The 20,794-nt window shown below is 35.4% G+C and overlaps 1 protein-coding gene across 3 annotated transcripts in view; it reads left to right on the plus strand.

The window, feature by feature from the left end:
* The window catches only part of LOC116177420, a 46,293-nt gene that overhangs the window by 2,146 nt on the left and 23,353 nt on the right, over positions 1–20,794 (plus strand). The window contains exon 2 of one of the 3 annotated variants that reach the window (XM_031496393.1): positions 3,398–3,688. The exons of 1 other annotated variant lie outside the window; for it this stretch is intronic. The gene's annotated coding sequence lies outside the window, so the exon portion shown is untranslated. Of the gene's footprint in view, positions 1–3,397; positions 3,689–15,802; positions 15,814–20,794 lie in introns of those variants that run through there. One more of the 3 variants, XM_031496395.1, reaches the window with a different exon arrangement.

Below are 20,794 nucleotides of genomic sequence, written 5' to 3' on the forward strand. Positions count from 1 at the left end.
GAATGTGAGTGTGTCAGCCGAAATGGGGAGGTGTGAAATTTAATTAAAAACGTTAATAACAAAGATTCAAATCCAAATTCAATTTAGGGGTTGCCCCCTATTAATCACATGAGAATAGCTTTAGGGACTTCATTGATTACAAGGAAGGAAAAAGAGGCATTGAAAACTTTCCAGGATATGGAGTCACTTACTTTCCTCTAGTCCAATTTGCATATTACAATTATAATAGTTTTCAGCCTATACAACATCGGGGAATTTTATTTATTATTTATTTATGGGACATAACCTGCATCATTATAGTATATTTCAAAATTTGGTTTTGCGCATGCGCAGTGCATTTTTTTTTATTTATGGAAGAATTTAAACGAAATTTATCCATAGGCACTTGGGATAAAGGAAAATCAAACGCCAATTTCAAAATTTGGTTTTGCGCATGCGCAGTGCCAACTTTTTTTATTTATGGAAGAATTTAAATGAAATGTGATACATAGGCACTTGGAATAAAGGAAAATCTAGCGCCAGTTTCAAAATTTTATTTTGCGCATGCGCCGTGCCAACTTTTTTATCTATGGAACTATTTAAGTGAAATTTGATGCTTAGGCGCTTGGAACAAAGGAAAATCTTAGTTTATTAGTTAGTCATAGTAAATTAGTTTTAAAATTTAGGTTTGCGCATGCGCAGTTCCAACTTTCTTATTTAGAAAAGCATTGAAATGAAATTCTTCTCAATAAACTGAAATTGAAAGGTAGCACTGTCAACAATGGATTGCCATGTGCAACGCTATCTTTCATATTTGTGGCCGGTTTTTTTACGATTTTAACAGAAGTTGCATCTTACAAATGGGAAATGAATGCAAGTGGAAATGCGCTTTATGTAAATCGTTTACGATTACTTTTTAACTTGTTTTGTTTTTCGACCATTCGCTCGGTTCTTCTCATTCTCGACCTTTACGTGTTTCAGGCTTTTGTTCTTCACCTCTCCTCCTTCGCTCGTTAGTTATTTTGCTCGAATCGCTTTATTGTTCCACGCCTCTATCGCGTTTGCGTTATTTCTCTCTTCCTCCTTTTCTTCCTTGCCTCTTTGCTACTTTGCCCTTTCGCCTGCTCTCCGTTACCACCTTCTGCCTTTCGCCTTTTAAGGTTTTTCTCAATGTTTAAAACTTATTTTGATATTTTAACCCTTTTGGTACTTTGATATTCCATATGCCGTCGTTGAACATCCTGTACAATGCACACTATTACTACGTACTGTGAATGAATTTAAGAAAATCAACGGGCAGCTTTTAATATCACAAACAGAATCAATCTTACTACGTATGTGTCTGAGATACAGGGTGAAATCGAAAAGTTTGACTTTTTATGGTGTTATCGTACCTTTACTACCCATGTAAGATAGAAAAATTTAAAAACCGCTTATTTTAGATGTTTTTACGTAGAACCCAGTGGCGTAGTCGAAAAAAATGTTGGATCACCTTTTCTGAGATTTGATCCAAAGTTGGTATTTTTTAAATGCAACACCCTGTATATTTGATGGTACATTTTTTGCATCCTTTTTTCTGGTTACAACATAATAATATATTGTTTATATAATTATACATTATATTATCTCATATTTTTCAAAATGACATGTTCATACCGTCCCCAAAAGTCAAACTTTTTGTTTTCACACTGTATATCAGAAACAAACGTAGGTAGGTTGATTCTGTTTATGGCATTCAAAGTTGCACTGTCGAAGAGTGGGAAAAGCGCAAGGACACACTGTACATTACGAAAATGCGCCAAAAAGTGTGCACCAGCACCAGATGGGCATATTTTATAACTCCCTCGTTACCTTCTGTTGATTTTCATACGTATTAGGTATGCTTTAAGGATCCCAGACCGCAATGGATCTGACAGCCATATTATATCCTCCCTTATTGCTTAGTTACTTAAATCATTCATGATTCAACGCATACAGTAATTAATGTCAATGACGGAAAGCAATGATATCCGAAGATACCGTGAAATCAGAACTTGTTTTAGTTTCGGTTTCAGTCAACTAACTAGGTAGAAAATCACTATTCTTCTTTGCGTGATAGCCGTACAAGCATGTAGTTAATATTGTACTATAAATTTTGTAGATGAAAGTGCAAAGAGGTAATTATAGGTAGCGAAAGAGGTTACCTTTCATTGTGATTAGGTAGTCCTCATTCCTTATTGTCTATTAAACGGAAGATAATTTCTAAACGGCAAAAAATTAGCGCATATCTTTGTAATTACTACAAACAGAGATTTTCCAAACACGAAATTGCTTTATGACCCTTTTTTGTGACAAAATTTGTTCCGGGCATACTATTGAATGGAGAAGAAATTTGTTTTACCCACACATTAAGATCGTTTCAGTTGCTTGAAGCATTTCTGTTTGAGACTCATTGCTTTATTTTACCTAATAGAATTCTCGAAAATTCAACGTGCAGACCATGTCGGAACAGTTCTCGTTATTTTTCAAGTAAGTCTCTTAATAGCGTAGCAAGGGCTTTACCAAAGTTTTGGTCTAAAACAAACTTTGCCACGTTTTGTAGGCTCTCATTATGCCAAAGCGCGAACAATATGAAAGGCCCCAGACATAAACCAGCCGGAAGGGTGACAAATTAGTGTACCGGTACACAAAGGTGTTACGATGAGCAGTTTTCTATGGACAACAAAGGATTTTAGCCGCGAGCGAATGGGAAATGAAATATTAGCACGTTTGTATCACTGGTAGTCTCATTTATTAATTTTCTAAATGGGTGCATATATTGAAACAGAAAACTGCATAATTAATTGTGGCATTCTAATAAAATCTTTCATGAGCAATCTCAGAATTTTTGTAGCAACAGTCAGTGATTATGCTTACAACAATAATAGATAACAACAGCATAATTAGATTAGATTAATTAGAAAGATGAAAAAAGAATGAATATGAATAAACCTGGTCATTTCTTGATTAAAATGCATGTGGTTACCTAAAATGCATGTTACGGAAGTTTTTCAGTACGTTTAACAGACTGATAAATAAAGATTGACTTTTAAAAAAAGAAAAGATTTTTACTAAAAATTAAACTTTCGGATTGTAAGACAAAAAGGGCCCCAGATTTACACAGAGTAAACCAAAGTTAAACTGACAGACTGCTAGAGCTGATACAGGAACCCACAATTGGCCGATTTAGCCTAATACATCATTATATTGAAATTGATACTATCAGGAATGTAGTTCCGTATTTGGTCATTTCTTTTGATAACAAAAAATATGACAAACTCAATCACCATAATTTTCATACGAGGTTTCATAGTCATTGCATGATTGAATAAACAAATTTAAAAAAAAATGCTTTGTCTTTCAAACTGGGTAACTTTTTTTTTTTTAAATGTTGTTACAGATAGTGGAACCCTAAGACAACCATTTACAAAAATTGTCCCGATGATTCTTGCAAGAAGACAGGCTGTGGAATTTTTGTAGTTAACTAACAAATGGAAACCAAAGTAAAAGCACATCTGTTCAAAATGGCTATCCCCATTTTTAACGCGGACCATTGCAAATACATGTAGTTAATATGAAATGAAAAATTAAATTGCTACTCCCTTTTTAGTGTAGAAGACATGGGAGATTCGTCTTCTTCATTCAGTTAATTAATAGAGGATCACGAAATATTCAAAACCTTATAGTAGTGGTGAGATGTATTTAACATATGTAAGAATGAACGTCAGATTTAGATTTACATATGTCGTAAGAATGGTGGTGGCTTTATCTGTTTGCAAAAAAATTCGTCTTGAGTTTGTATTTTGGTAAATATAGAGAAATTTATGCATGTACCGCTTCATAGCAAACCTCAAGGAACATCTGGCGATAACAAGCCATATCAAGAAAAGTATTGCGAAAAGGCGAGCACGTGATAGAAATGTGGGTTTTCTATTGGTTTAAAGGGGTTGAATTGGAGTTGAATTTCAGAAGAAGGGGCCTATTTTCAGAGGGTCTAATGGGGGAGATTCTTCCTTGACTTCGTGAGCCGAAACGTACTATTTGGGTGCGTTAAAAATTGAGATTCAAAGAGAAAATACCGAGCAATCGCGTACACTGATTGTGCATGAGTTTTTCTACTATTAAAGATTTGTTATAGATTGTTTATAGCGAATCATTGAGCACTACTTTAAGTGCGTTGAAATTTAATTTTTAGCGAGTTTCTAAGGGCAGGCGCGTGTCATTTTGTACGAGAGATTTTAAATCCCGTATGAGGGCGTATGGGGCGAAGAAAAACTTTTTTAGCGGCCCGATTCATATCAAGGTCGTTTAAGTTAGTAAAGTTAATACACTTAAGCGAAAGTAAAAATCAATTTTTTGGGAGATTACGGTTTTACACCTCAGAAATAAACATTTGTGTTTAATGGCATACGATAAAAATTGTGAAGACAATAAATTTGTGCATCTTGATCGCAATAAAACGTAGTAATAAATTTGGCAAAATTTAATACCAACACAGTGGATTTAATGCCAAGTTTTTGTAAATCGTATATGGAATTACGATCCGAATTCAAGTAGTCTATAAAAAGATTAATTTAAGAAGCAAAAAATACACCAAAAATTCAGAAAGGCGAAACTGACAACATGGATTACTAAGAAAGCCAAGACATTTTTGGAAACTTGGAAATTCAAGAAGAAAATTTGGGGGGCGAGAACATGCAACAGGAGTAACCCAGAGTAAGTTAAAAAGCAATACTGAAAAAAAACAACATACAGAAACAGCAAACCAGGAATATATTGAAGGAGAAATGCAGCAACTAGTTTGGTCACAGAATTCCAGTTATTGTCCCCTCGCGGTAAAAAGTATTAGTCAGCACACACATCTAGCAATTCGATAATTTCCACAAATGTAAAAGAATGACCAAAAATATAAATTAAACTTCGAGTCAAAACAACCATAAATTAAGCAAACATTTACACCAAAAATGAAAACGATTTCAAGAAATAAAATTTAATGGCATTTTTCATACACATGACCAAGCATTGAAGTTTAAGGTAATTACTAATGATGTTTATGATTTCAAGCATACATAAACCCAGTTCTATTTATCATACATAGAAATAAAATGGTTACATATGCCAAGCTTGGAAATCACGCTCCGTTAGTAAGACATTCGCACTTGAAGTTTTGATTCTTCCTAAGAGAACGTCTCACCGAATTTTGTTATTGTCTCTTCGTGAATACCCACTTCGAGTTATAAATCTCGGTGACCAATGGTCCGAATGGAACATGAAAAAGTACAATTGGGTGCGTCTAGACAAGACCGACACTTTTCTCTTTGTGGGTAACCACTTTCGACGCGCCGTTAGAAAGATACTCGCATTTAAGGGTTTGAGTCTTCTGGTAGAAACGTCTCGTGTATCTAGTATTGTCTCTTTGTGAATACCCACTTCCGACGCTCCGTTATCGAGTTGTAAGAGACCTCAACTGCGGTTTGTCCGCTTGCATTGGAAGAGGTACCGTTGAATGTGTCTCGAAAAGACCTATGATTTTCCTATTGTGAGTATCCAGTTCGGCCGTTGCGTTACAAAGATATTCACGTTTAAAATTTTAACTCTTAATGACAGCATCTCGCCCAAATCTTATGGTACCTATTGGCCATTGAGGAAATGAGTTCCGTTGTTTTCCAAAGAGATTTATTGCATAAATCGGAATGTTGGCATCTATGGGTCTCATGTTGCTGGCAAACGTGAATAAAAAATGCCACAAAAATATACCAAATACATGTTTGATAAGTAGGTATATAATAATAATAATAATAATAATAATAGCTTTTATTGAATATTGAAGGCTCCTACACCATATTCAATTGGAATGCACAGGGTCAGATAAACTGAAGACAGTTATCTGTTCTTCCCCCTGTAACCACAATAAAATCTAGGTATAAAATAAAATTGCAATGACAACCATATATACATAATTAACATAAACATATACTATCCTATGCTTGTAACTAAATATCTAGCATAAAACTTAAAAAAAAAAAAAAATTTTCCGGTAAGCAGTATATAAGTATTACAATAGGTACGACAAGTAACTAAAGAATCACGACCTACTTGTAAGTATTGTCCTTTTCATCGCCCTCTTAAATGAAACCTTTGATAAACTCAGAAATTTAAGATTTTCTTTCTGATTACCAAATTTGCAGATGTTGTAACTGAAGGATCTTTGAAATACTGACGTAGAGAAAGATGGAGTAGATAACAAACCTCGATATCGCAAATTTAGGTGGTGAATATCTGTTCTAAATGTTATCCTATTATATAAATAAGGAGGTGTTCTATCATTAATAATTCTGTGATAAAAGCACGAGGAGTGTAACTGCCGTCTTTCCTTCATATTCAGCCATCCTATTATGGGAAGTGTATGGGAAATCTTTTCATATTTTCGTATGCCAAACACAAAACGTAAGCAAGAGTTTTGAACTCTCTGAATTCTATCACGATCTCTAGCCAATAGACATGGTCCGTAGACAACGTCAGAGAAATTAAAGTGTGACAAAACCAGAGCATCACATAGTACAGCTTTGTGTTTGGTACTAAGAATACGACGGCTGCTATACAAGAAACGCAAATGGCCGTACGCCTTGGCAATCAGATATTCAAGTAACGAAGTCATCATTTAATTTTTACGTTGAAATCCTCATAAAGGTGAATAAACGTAGTAATTTTAGACGAATTGCAATTCTTAAGTATTGACTTTTTGCTAGTGGTGGGGCAGAAAAACTGATAAAAATACAAGGAACCGGGATTTAAAGGCATTAGATGGAGGTGCAGATCTGAAATGGGAAGAAATTAAACTAGAGATAGGTACGGAAGCTAACGGAAAAGAATAACAATGTAGCAGTTTGCGTAAGGGGAGAGAAGCTGGTGTATGTGGACCTGTACAATTGTACCTAGTTACAGAGATAATTCAGAGGAGGCGCTGTGAAGTCATAGTGGCTGTAACTGGAATGCCAAGTCAAGCATACAAAAAAAATCTGCAGTTTGCTCGAAAGCAAGCTGGATATAGAATTGAAGAAGAGACTACCTAATTTTGTTTGGAGCAAGGTTCTGAAGCATGGACCATAATGAAGAAAGACGATAAAAAAATAGAAGCTTTGTATGGAGAAAGAATCTAATGATCAATTGGAAAGACAGCGCGAAGAATTAGGAAATACTGGAAAGTTGGTGAAAGGAGTACAATCATCGGCATCATTAACAAAAGAAAGAGAAATTGAGTGAGTCGCGTGTTGAGAAAAACTGTGATGGAAGGAACTGTGGACGGCAGGGGGAATAGAGGAAGGAAGGAAAATGAAGTAAGGGAGCAACGAAGAGGAACTCGTCATGAAATTTTAATAATGATAAGCTGTTATCGTCCGTATTAAGTTGTGTTAGCCCACCGACATTACAAGAGCTTTTTGAAGTAATTTCTTACAACCCTTTTTACGCTGTTGGTTCCTCTACTGTCGAAATCGGTGGATGACACGCACATTTGCTCCTACAACGGCAGTTGAACGATAAAAAAAGAAAGATGAAACTAAAGTAGTTTCAGACGAATGGACGGATGGTCGCGTTTGGCAAATCGTGAAAATGGGCAAAAAAGTAATGTTACATGATCTCTATTGAAATATTTTCTACGTGATTACTTTTGGATTCGATCGTTTCTGGAAGGATCTGATTCGAACTGCTTGATTTAAAATGCTATAATCGGCCTACGGGGATGAAAAAATTAATTTCACATTTATATTTGAATTGGGAAGATATGTAGGATCGGGTGGTCTTTCTTTGTATTTTTTAAAAGTAAATTCAACATGGCAGTGCAATAATCGTGCCGTTAAATGTTTCACAGTTCCTTGGTCTGTATGAAAGGACTTTTAAATGAAGTGCGTATATGAAAACTTCTCTTTATTAAATCCTGAACTGTTTCAATACACAGAAATTTTTTCTAGTTCAGCTTTGTAACTTTTCAAATTTTAATTTAGAGTCCTATCGAAGCAGATGCATATTATTAGAAGTAAAAGTCGTTATGAGGAGCAAAAAGTTACCTATGCTTATGAAAGTAAAGAATCGTTACAATAGCAAAAAGTTTACTAAAGTGCTCTATCAATGTGTCTCTTCAGTGAAAGGCAAAAAATACAAGGATTATAATCAATCACCTCGTATACTGCCAGTTATTTTTTAAAGACTGGGCTGTACACACGCTTGTATAAAAATCCATCTCCTTTACAAGTTCTAATCGCTAAAATGCATCACATTGAATTATTCAAAAGACTCATTTTATGATAAACGTCACCGGATGAATAGTAATAGTAAGTTGCTGTAATAAATTTGAGCGCAAGAGATAAGTCCGCCGCCGCCGCCGCCTGATAATTTGCGCAATATGTAGAACTTCCATACTCTCCGAGAGATTAACCAATTTCCTGACACGGTAAGGAAACTCGTTATACTAATTGCATCTTGATCATGAGCTACTTCTTGAGCGAAACCAATAGTATTTGTGCTGAAATAGCAGTCGATGCAATTTAGAGATAATCTGACCCCTTTCTCAGTTTCGCCACAGAACCTGACCTAGCCCAAAATAAAAGGGGCGAAGAAAATCTTAATTAAAATTCGAATTTGTGGTTCAACTGTGCGGTGTAGATTAATACAGTGTAAAAACCTACACAAATAACAACTTAATTACGTTAATGGCTTCAGTATAATTATTTTGTTTAAATATTTTCTTAGGTTATTAGGTAAATGTGTAAATTACACTCCTACAACGTATATATGTTATTTAACCTACTGCATCTAATTAATGATATAACTAAACCTTAATACATTCTTGGTTATTATAACCCGCACTAATTTAATTAGGAAATTAATTGCTGGCGATACACTGTGGGCTACTGACATTATCTAATTACGATGACACCAAAACTAAAAATGAAGACCTAATTAAGACATTTTTAATTATTTACGACGGACCATAAATTTTACGCACTCGTTTTCGGTTTGCATTTTATGATAAGCACTTACACTAAGTACCGTTGCCATAAAGTACTTACGGGATTTCTATAAAGTGTGATAAGCGTAATTCACTTCTGTAGTACTGAAACTTATGGGAAAATCAGCGAAACCATTTGCGGCAGTCAGAGCATAACTGAAAGTTAAACAAAAGAATTTGGTGCACATGAATTCTAATGCAGAACTGCTTTGACGAAGAATGACACCGGTCGGTTTCCATTTCGATTTTATCTCCAAGCTCATGTTAGTAGATTCTGCTCTGAACTGAATTATATTTACCGAATCGTATGCAATTCATACTCGAAAATCTTTCAGTTTAATTAATTAACTAAGACTAAGAGGCTCTCAAGTTTACTTACAGTTACAGTAGGTATACACTCTCAGAGTTAAGGAGCGTCTATGAAGCAAAACCTGCGAGAAACCCTCAAATATGCTTGTTTGGTCTAACTTCCTAACGCAATAAATCCCAGAGTAAGCAATTATATTTGCAGGTAGTGTGGATGGGGAGTTTGTTTTATTAAATTTCGCTTATTAAGTGTTCATTAGATTTCACATTGTGCATTACGATGACTAACAATGTATTTGTTCTGTATTAAAACTGTGAAAACCATTCGCAGCAGTTCCTTCATCAACATATCTATTCCTACACCATATTAAAGTAATTCCCTACAATTTACAAACGAGACTATGGTGCTCGTCCACAATGGCCAATAACAGTTTCATTTTAACGGCTATAGCCTTTTGAGGAGAGTTCTGCATGATATTCGCACCTAGAGTAATATACAGGGCGTAATATATCAGTCAAACTTTAAAATTAATGGGAAAAATCTGAATCCCAAGCAAACTGCGTAGGTATGTAGCCACTATATCGTTGAAAGAGTGTATAAGATTTCTTTAAGTCAGTTTCGAAGCTGAACAGATTTTTACAAAAACAGTTTATCCAAATTCTCAGTTGGAGACCGAAAAGTTCATTCTCCTTTATTTGGAATAAATGCGAGATTTTATGGCTACAGAATGTAGCCGCCTTTAACAATAGAATACCCAAACTTTGTTACCCCCATGCGGTCCCTACGAGGGGTCTATTGACTCTATATGTATTTCAACTTAATGTTGTGTTTCCGATTATGTTTTTAGATGGTTTATCACATTATATTGAAGTTTGTTACTATTTACATGTTTGCCTTTTCTTAAAATTTATTTCTTATTTATCATATACAGTGTGTTCGAGACAAGAAAATACAGTTTTGCCGCAATTGGTGGGAACTACTGTTTATCAAATGCAATGCCTATGCTTTTTAAGATATTTGAAAGGAGCAATCAGTTTTCTGGTCGGCAACATAAAATACGCATATGCTCGATATACAAAAACGGAGAAAAATCTTGATTCCATGTTTAGAAATCATAAAATCTAGCATGCCGTGTGCTGTCAGGATGTGCGATGTCTGCAATGTAATGCGTTCTCAATTGTATTGTATCGTATGGGGGAAAATACGCGTTATGACGTGTTTAACTACGTTTTCGGACTGTGACACACCATAATATTTATTTATTTATTTGTTTATTACAGTTGACCATTATAACAAAATTAAAATGCATAGGAGATAATACATATAAGTAAAATGCAACATGAAGAGCAGTGCCTAAGTGAGTCAAACAACTTGTTGAACCCGTTGAATACATTTCAGTTTAAAAATAGTTTTTTTCTCCAACCACCTGAATAAGACGCTATTTTGTGAGCGTGTTCGGTACGTAAAATTGGCTTTTTCCGGATTAATCGCTATGACCATGGCAACTGTACAAAAAGTGGATACTTTTTGTCCTAATACCAAAAAGAAATCGACCTTGAAAGTTGGCCAATTAAAAAATTACAATCACAGAGATATGTCACATTGACATCGTTTTGCATTGCAGGTTGTAAGATATTTCTATACATACAAATCCAATATTTTTGCATATTCAATGCAAATAATGTTGTTACCTATACGTATGTACATGTATTGAAAATGATTTACGCTCGCTATTTTTATTTAAACCATGGGCCGTATGAATAAAAGTAAGCAAATGCTTATACTTGCAAAATTGAAAGTAAATACTCGTAACTGCCCCTTCATACAGGTCTGTTTAGCATGGTTTAGCAGCACTGCACTGCGTCCTGTCCTTCTGCTTAGAAGCGCTGCTAAGTTGCCCAGTGCCAAGGAGCGCTTACGAGTATTTACTTTGAATTTTGCAAGTATAAGCATTTGCTTACTTTTATTCATACGGGCCCATGTGTAACGTAATTTACATATTCGGTGACCGTAATTTTAATACGTATACAACCCGCCGTCGCGTGGTACGCCTTCTACTTCAGACCAATTGCACTATTATCTGTCATTTTGAATTCAAAATTTGAAAAAGTTAATTGCAATTAATTTTAATTAAAAAACTGTATAGTAAGTTTTTTATTGCAATACAGAATATAACAATATTAATTTTGTATACAATAGAAATGACTGAAACTGATAGCGACATGGATTGCACTCCGCCAGAGATTATAGAAGCGACAGAACATGCTACCTTAGATTTGCTCCCTTCAAAGTCGCGAGAGGTGAGAAGCAAGAAATAAGAACGAATAGGTTATAAGTTAACCTAAAAATTGGGGTGGCATGACACGTGAGGACAAGAAAGCAGAAGTTCTCAAACTAGTAGTGAAACTGTGAACTGAATCTAAATTCAAATATAATTTAAAGTAAAGGGGGTTGGAGAAGAAATTTTATGTTTTATTCGTACAAAAAATGCGTTTTCGGGACTCGGAAGGTTGCTGGACTCCGCTAACGCGTCGTCCAACAACTATCTTCCTCGTCCCGAAAATGACATTTTTTGTACTAATGAAACAAATAACTATATTTCATTTTTGTATAGACGGAGTATGAATACATTCATTTTAATTTTAGTTTGGGAAATGTTGGGTGATGAGATTTCAATTTTCAATAGCGTTGTTGTGGTAAAGTTTTGTTGCGTGTGTGGTGTATCTACAGCGTGGTAATTAATTAATTGTTCACCTATCTGTCAATCAATTAAGAATATTAGCCATCCTGTTATTTTCCTTTACCTCGCCATATGTCTCCTTGCAACCGAAGAAAAAGAAAAATAGTTAGTGAACGACAACAAGTGAGTGAGATATTTTCATATTTCAATTAACTAAAACACAACTAAATAATAACTTAACGTGCGATTTATAGGATAGAAATAGATATATAAGATAGAAACAATATATGAAGTGTTATGTATTAGAAGAGCTAAGTAACTACATAAAACTAAGTCAAACGATATACAAGATGGAAATATTAAAACTAAATATTGTTACCCCAAGAAAGATCGATTTGCTATAAATAATAATTTTTTAAACAAAGGTATGTATAGGCAAACCAGAAAAACTAAAATCCTTGCAGTGTTGGCTGAGGTGCACAGGCACAGGTGTAATACTATGCACAGGTCTATTTAAAATAACAAGATAGATGTTTCTATTACAAGTGTTAACTGGTGTTAACACGAAAACGTGTTAAAAATGCGTCCTTCCTTACCTTTACCTTCAGAAAAAAATGTTGTCGCTCCTATAGTAAGAAAGAAGTAGTGCCGTCTTCAGTTGGAGCACTGTATAATTTTAGGATTGTATTACCAGTAGTGTCGATTTCCAATGTTTGATTGAGAAGTATTGATTCAAGGTGAAAAATTGTCACGGATATTTTGTAAATGTAAGGATCTAAGATCCATTGGATTATAATTCGTTTACCATAAAAGATACAGAAGAAAATCACAGAGAAAAATTATACACAATGATAGTCCCTGTGTTTCTCAAATACATTTGATATCACCAGAGGCGTACTGTATATTCCAGTGGCGTATCATACTTGCGTTTTTTTCTTAAATTGAACACCCCATATTTTATTACAGATTTGGATAGTACTTGACAAGTACTTTATTTTTTGTATAAGATGTTATACCTTTAACTTTAACAACCTAGCTCTTATAACCTTCTTTCCTCAAAATTTTACATTTTGGAATTTTTTATAGAGAAACTAAATTACGCCGGCTGCTAGGTTTTGGATTGAGGCTTAGGGTAGGACCCCTTCCCTGTCCCATAATTTAGGTACTTAGGCACATATCAGCACAAAATAGGCAACAAACTATGACAGGTTTCAAATCACTCTGATTGTGAGGAAAGTTGCGTTAATTTGACACCCTCTTTAGAAATATTGAATAACTCCGAAAGGCAAGGCGCACAAAACCTGAGTACTGGAGCACAAATTAGCACAAAACTATGTCCCAACTGAACATTTTGAATTTCTCTGAAACAGAAGGCGTACAAAACTCGAGCATGGAGCACAAATTAGCACTAAACAGGCAGAAAGGTATGACATAGGTTTAAAGTCTATCCGATTGTAAGGGGTGCTACGTTAAGTTCGCACCCCCTTTAGAAATTTTGCATCGCCCTTAAAGGAAAGGCGCACAAAACCATGTTACTAGTGTCAGGAAGATAGGAGAATGGTGCTGTTCCAGTATTAAGTTGGAACTCTAACGGAAAATCTTGATTTTTTCAGGAAGCGCACGAAATTAGGGAATTGGCGTACATCAATTAATTCAAAATAAGGCAAATGCTTTGGCTAATGTAATAAATTGGGGTGCCGATTTAGGAGTGCACCTGTATACAATACGGTACCAACTACTTTCAAGGGCACGAAGTCCTCAGTCAAGGGCCTGCGAGTTGCGGTTTTACCGACCAACAAAAGGTCTTTTCGAACATTTATTTTAAGGTGACAGACCCGCTAACCCTTTTGCTCGTGTCTTACTTGCATTTTTTGTAGTGATAAATTTACCACTTTTTTAGTAAACAACATGTTATCCACATATTTTTTAGATTTGTTAACAGATGTCAGAGTTGGGTTCGAAAAAGACCGTTTCGTAAAAATAGTCAAGTTATTAACCACAAACGTGCGCATCTAAGACGCGAGGATTGTTACTAAGGTAGCAGTGACCTTTACTGTTCGGTGTTCTGTTTACGGTGGTTCCGTTTTGGTAGAGTCAAAAAATGCAGTGTTAACAAAAGATGCTGGCTAGGATGCTGGTTTACTATTGGTTTAAAGGGGACGCCGGTCACAGAAATTTCGTTGGTTCCGTTTTCTTTAATATAAATAGCGAGGAGCAAAAAAAATGGGTAGCGGCTGTGAAAGCGTAATATTTGTCCGCGCGATTTTGATGGCTGCAAAAGCAGAATTAATTTAAAAAGCAAATAATTAGCAGTCAACTAGCTACAGATTGAGTGTCAAGTTATAAATAATACGCGACGAAATTAATTAGATAACATATGGCGTGTTAATTTATAAACATGCAGCCCTTGTTTAATCGCGGCAGCTCCGGAGATATACGAAAAAAGAGTTACATTTGTATATTTCCAAGTGCATTTATCTTGTGTCTAAAAATATCTACACCAAATTCCGACGACGGGAAAAACTTAAAGTATGTGGTTACGTGTCCCGTCGAACCAATATTCGTAAGGACGGAATTACAGCGTTAAAAATAACCGTGTAGATAAAATTGCAGTACGCGTTCTGAAACATTACGCGTCTAATTAAAAACTCTCATCATCAATGCGAATACGAGATTGTAAACTTTGATCTTTCACTTGGAGAGAGATTGTGAGAGCCGTATGAATAAACAGAAACTTATTAAACTTTTTTCCATAGTCAATAGCAACACTGTTTGTTCATGTCTTGAAAATGGACTGCACTTACCACAGAACGCTGACTTTGCACTAGGGTAATTTATTTACCACGCAGCAATCTCTGGATCTCTATGATCAATTGGGAAGGGTTCTTTAATCTTTCGAATGAATTGGATTTTTATTTATAATGATATCAGACCCCCACTTTGGTGGACTCTTTCCCATTTAAGTTTACTGTTAGAAGCCCGGAAAATTTTACTTCAAAGGTTTTTGTATCGTCACATTCCTAGACGTAGGTTTAGCAAGTTCCAATTTCCGAATTCCCAACTTAGCTTTTGAACAGGACAGTCATACACTTCCATTGCGCGGTTTCTAGGCGAAAACTTTCGGTACTGTTCCTGCAAAATAAATATCGCACCCATAGTTCCAGAAATGGATTTTTAATTCAATTTTTTAGGACATAACAACTGGTTGTTTATATCACGATTTCGCGAATACGAATACTTTGCCACCATCTAATTAACTTATGCGTGTCTGACCACTTCACAATGACTATATAAATGCAACCTTTACGTATCTCTTGTCGCGAATTTTTTTACGAAATGTGTTAGTTTTTTACTTTGCTTTTTAATTGCATCTCGTTCAATTTTTTTCGTATCGGTTTTGTATCGGCCACTATTTGTGTGCCCTTCTTGCTGTTCTTTAACTTAAATCGGAGGGCACGCTTCTATTACGGAAACACGTACCTAACGCTTTAGTGGTAACAGACCAAGTTTTTTCTTCGTAATACTTCTTATGGTCTGAACGCCGTCGAAACCGTATGCATTCTTCAAAATCTCCTAGACGCTTCCGTACATTTTCTAACACGTCCCAAAATGGCGTTAATTCAAGCATCCGTCAACCTTGTTCCTTCTGACCAATCATACGTTCAGAAAAGCCATTGCCAGAATCCTAGGCTGTTCAGAAAAAACCACAGTCAAATGACCACATTGAGAAACTCTTAATATACAGTACGTCCACAATCGTTATTGTTATTGGAAAACTCTTTGTGCACAAACTACGTATACAATTTAGTTGTTATTTTTAAGGTACATATTTCCCTAAATGGGACACGTAGGTTCCTCGGACAGGTACCATCGTCATTATTCTCATTTAACAGCTCTGACGTGAAACCTTTGTGTACGAGTATAATGAATCGTTAGTTGTAGAACGTTTTGATTGTTGTAGAACGTGCTATTGATTTGTTAGCGGCTATACTACAGTTCCTTTCATTGCAGCGTCGCGCATAATTCCAAAGGATTCTGACGGTCCCGTTGTCATTCAATTGTACCGGTTCCCATCTAAACAAAAAATCCAAAGGTAACTCGACAGCAACTCATTTTTGATCGCATAGTATAATATTAACGGCGATGTATCATATTATACACTGTGTCTAAGATAAGGACGTCTATCATGAGGATCTCCAAAACCATAGAAGATACGACGATGGTCAAAAGGACATTATCTTTATCAGTGAATAATCTCCCCAAGTTCTGGGTAGCCAAATTTGATCACATGTCTCTCGTCTGGCAGTGTAAATTACGTGGGTTCTTTTGTACTTTACAGTCGAAGTTTGAACTATTTGGTATACTTAGAACATGAAACGGTCAAGTGCCTGAACTACACGAATTAAGGTGTATAATTATGGCCACGTAATTACTGTTATCAACAATAGTACCAAGCAAAACCCTATCTAACTAAGGAACGTATTGAACTGTAAAAAAAGCGCTTGTAAAAGCTAAGGGATTACATTTGTACGGATTTAGTGAGCGCGTTTTCCAAGCGATTTCTTTGCAATACAATTGAAGGGTAATGGCCTATATGTCCATGAATACGGTACATCTATTCTATAGGGGACATTACCAATCATTTAATGTTGTCATTTTGTACATAGCCGCGTCAAGTGAAGCAGCAACTTTTTTAAGTCACTCATTTAACAGATGAGCTTAATGCATCGCTTTGTTACCACCAAAAAGGATAATATTTATTAATTCAAATTTCCGATACGTTTACGGTCAGTAGGCCGTGAAACCTCATTTATATGCTGCTGTACGTTTAAGTTAACGGCTACGATATGACATACATGAGACAACATTTAAATAAATTCTACGTATTTTGATTCTGATGGAAATAATTGCATTGAAATAGAGCAAATTGCACCAAATAAGGAAATTTGTAAACATATTAAATGGTTATTAACGCCAACGCATCTATACCTACCTCTATTAAATTCTCTTCATTTAAATTTGTCCATTGTGATGACGAACTACCAAACTTTGTACAGGGCGATGGAAATCTAATTAGAACCTTCCCTCTTTTAATACTCACGGCTTTCCATTATACTAGCGTACTTTATTTAAGACAGTCCATCGTCTCTTTCAAAGTAAAAGGGTTGTACCTACTACCTACAAGATGTACCTTTTTATATTGTGGACCGCTGTACGAAAATAAGGTAAAGTTAAATTAAGAAAGTTTGCAACAATGTCTACAGAATTAATTGCGAGTTTCAGGGGGGAAAGAAGAAATGAATGTGGACGGAAAACCAAATTAATCCCTCTTAAATCAAATTATCTCTTATTTAAGCCGAAATGTTACGTCCTGAATTTTTCTCTACCGCTGGAATTTTTACGCGCAGTCTAATTGAATTGGACACGTGAAGGGCTTACTTATTCCGTCCCTATTGTAGGCGATATCAAAGGATATTTTTAAATCAAAATATTTTCCTTCTGAATATCAAGATCTATTTTAAAATTTCTTTAAGATACTTTTAATTGCTTTGCAGCTTCAACACAAAGGTTCAATTTCCAAATACCAAAGGTCATTCACAGTACCTATACTATATCCCAAAAAAGCATTTCTATATATTTGATGGAATCGTTTGCTGATGAATAAAGTTACTGAAATGTGTAAATGATTTACGGAAGAGATTCAAATCTGTTATTGCAGTTATAAGCAAATGTCAATTTTCTTAAAAGGGAACTTTCGTCTTTCTATTTCCTATCATAGTTTATGGTGATAAATTTGATATGATTTTTTTCTTTTCGTAAAGATAGTAGTGTAGGAAGTTCTTCGATTGTACAAGGTATCAAAAAACGCATAGTCAATCAAGAGAGACGGCAATTCAAACATTAAGAAACTTTAAACCGCGTGACAAATTTTGCAACGGAAGGTAACTTTTGGGCGCCAGAAATTGACCACCATTCGAAGACGCGCGCCTTGCAAAAAGTGATTTATTTCACCTCTAAAAAAACAAATTTTCGTCAATTAGAAGTTGTGCACTTTAACGAGATCTTTATCGGATCAAAAAAAATCACCAGGTTAGTGGTTACGTTCACTTAGGGCAAAATTAACTTACGGTAAGCTCAGGTAAAGTAGAGGTGGGTCGAGGTGAATATCGGGGTTCTTATACACAAGCAAAGATAAAGCAAAAGGGAAAAGTAATAATAATAATCAACCAAAATAACAAAAATTACCTTTTGAACTACAGGTCGCAACGGAATTTTTGAGCTCAAGAAGGGCGCGTTCTGCAAGTCTGTAACAGACAAGCACACAAACAAATAGATAAAATGGTAAATCGCGCTGCAGAATAAAATATTGCAAAGTAGCAATGCTAACGTTTGACACGGAGGCTAATCGTATACTAATACTCAAAAAGAATCAATCATTCGAATGACTTTACACTAGCAAAAGCAAAATTTGGACGGTATATTCTTCGTAGCGAAGCAGGTAGCGTAGGTAAATTCGGGTATATCGGAGCAACTTACAAGATCGTTATCTTCCAAGATTTGGTAACATACCTGCGGTTGCAACTCAGGAACAATTATATAAGTGTAGGTCAACAAGCTTCGTGTCACAGATAATATTGATTAAATTGAAGTAACATCTTCGCAGCCGGTAATATCGAAACTCATCTATGGCGTTCTTAACTCGTTAAAATAGCGGTGGACCTTCCCAAATGAATTTTTTCTTGCGCAATATCGAGAAAATGCAATATTTGGCGGTTTCCACTGAGAATTTTCGATGTCGAAAGCACAATCCGGTAGGTAATAATGAGGAAAAGAGTAAATCAGAAGTAAAGAGTCTAAAAATGATTATCAAAATTCAAAAGTTAAAGCGTAATTAATGTACCGAAAACGGACTTAAAGCTTTTACTCATAATGAATTTACAGTCCTGATTTTTGCTAATCAAAATGTGGCATTCTCGAGGCACAAAAGCGGTGCCATCAGCGAAGAGGTAGGAGAACGTGGGGTTCAAAACGGAACCTTGTGGGACCCCGGCAAGCAACTATCCATGACTCCGTAGTTTGCAATGCAACCATACCGAGTCATTTCACAGATACTTCTGGTAATGGCAAACATCTTGCATATAGTAAAAATCAGATGTGAGCATTGAGCATGTGCAGACTGCGCGATGTCTACTTTCTTATTTATGAAGATATTTCTTTAAAATATTAACTTTATCGACATCTTTTTGAAATATTAATCACAGATAAGCTTCTGTGCAAGCATATCTCATATTGTAAACATTACATGTGCGCATACACAGTCTATGCGCATTCTGCAAAGTGAAATTTTAACCATAGAGGCTTCTAGTAAAGAAAAACGTATCACATGTACTCAAAATTATGATAAGGCGCATGTATACAGTGTAGACTGCAAAATGCCAACCTTTTTACTTATGAAGATCTCTTTTTAAAATGTTTACCATAGACGTTTCTAGTAAAAGCAAACGTATCGCATATAGCATACAATAAACGTGCGCATGCGCGAACTGCGCAACGTTAACTTTCTTATTTATGGAGATATGGACTTTCTCAGTTTCTTGTAACAAACAATGAAAGCAATTTAAAGAGATTATACATTATGTCGGTATACATAAATAAATAAAATAAAGCAGTGGAAATTCGAGAGGTTGTAGCCACTTTAGTCAAAATGAGTCAAATGGCCCTGTCAAAGGTTCAGATGAATAACGAATATAATTTATATTGCTAACTTATACGTCATTAGTGTAGAATTTAATAAATTTGCAGTAAATTGGATGTCTAAAGCTCGTGTAATCAATAAGAACATGAAATGTAAATTATAACCGGGAATGATTAGGTCATACTAATGAGAACTAATTCTGTTATAAAATTATTGATAAATTCCTATGTATACGAAAGCATAAAATCCCTCTATTATTATATCACGTTCGGGGGATAAACCAAAAATAGATTAGATGTGTACATAATCCTAGCTGCCATATTTACAGCAGGTACTATTTATTTAGATTACAAGAGAGTATATGACCGAAAAAATACAATTTCCTATGCTGTTTTACTCATTCGTTTTGTGTGCGTGTGTAGGTAATAAGTAATAACCAAGCGGAAACATCGTGGCGGAGAAGGGCTGAAGTGAAGCATTTGTTCTAGAAAATTCGGGAAGATCGACACAAACACTATTTCATTATTACTTGACAGAGATTTGCAAAACCCTCTTGGAAAACGATTTAACCACACAACCGAAATGGCAATAAGTACGAATTTTGAATATGACAACCCTAAAGACATTTTAATGAACCATAAATACAACTTTCCATGAATTGTCTACACAGAATGATGAAACAATTTTGTCGCACCAACGCCACGCAAAATTTTGATTGAGATGTGACGCAAAAATATACATTCCGGTTCACTGAAGACAAAGTAATTCATTTCAGAATTACAGACGCATTATTCTGTCTGTTTGTTTTCACTGTCCTGATTTTGCTCATAATTGGCCTAATTAAAAACTAATCAGCTATGACTGCGTGATGACACCCCGGTATTTTCAACATCGTTCGAGTGAAGAAGCATTCTTGTAATTAGCGCTGTTCCTATTAAATTAGAAATTCAACTGTAATTTCGACGGAAGTGTGCTATAATTATTAGAAGGCTGAGTGCCATTTATATTAGTCATTAGTAATTCTCCTGTTGGAGGTCGACGAAGTCATAACCAATTACAAATGAAGTTGGAATACGTCGCTAAGGGCGTTTCCCTTAAGGGAACGAT

The sequence above is a fragment of the Photinus pyralis genome, unplaced genomic scaffold (assembly GCF_008802855.1).
Source record: "Photinus pyralis isolate 1611_PpyrPB1 unplaced genomic scaffold, Ppyr1.3 Ppyr1.4_LG7, whole genome shotgun sequence".
Classification (NCBI taxonomy): domain Eukaryota; kingdom Metazoa; phylum Arthropoda; class Insecta; order Coleoptera; family Lampyridae; genus Photinus; species Photinus pyralis.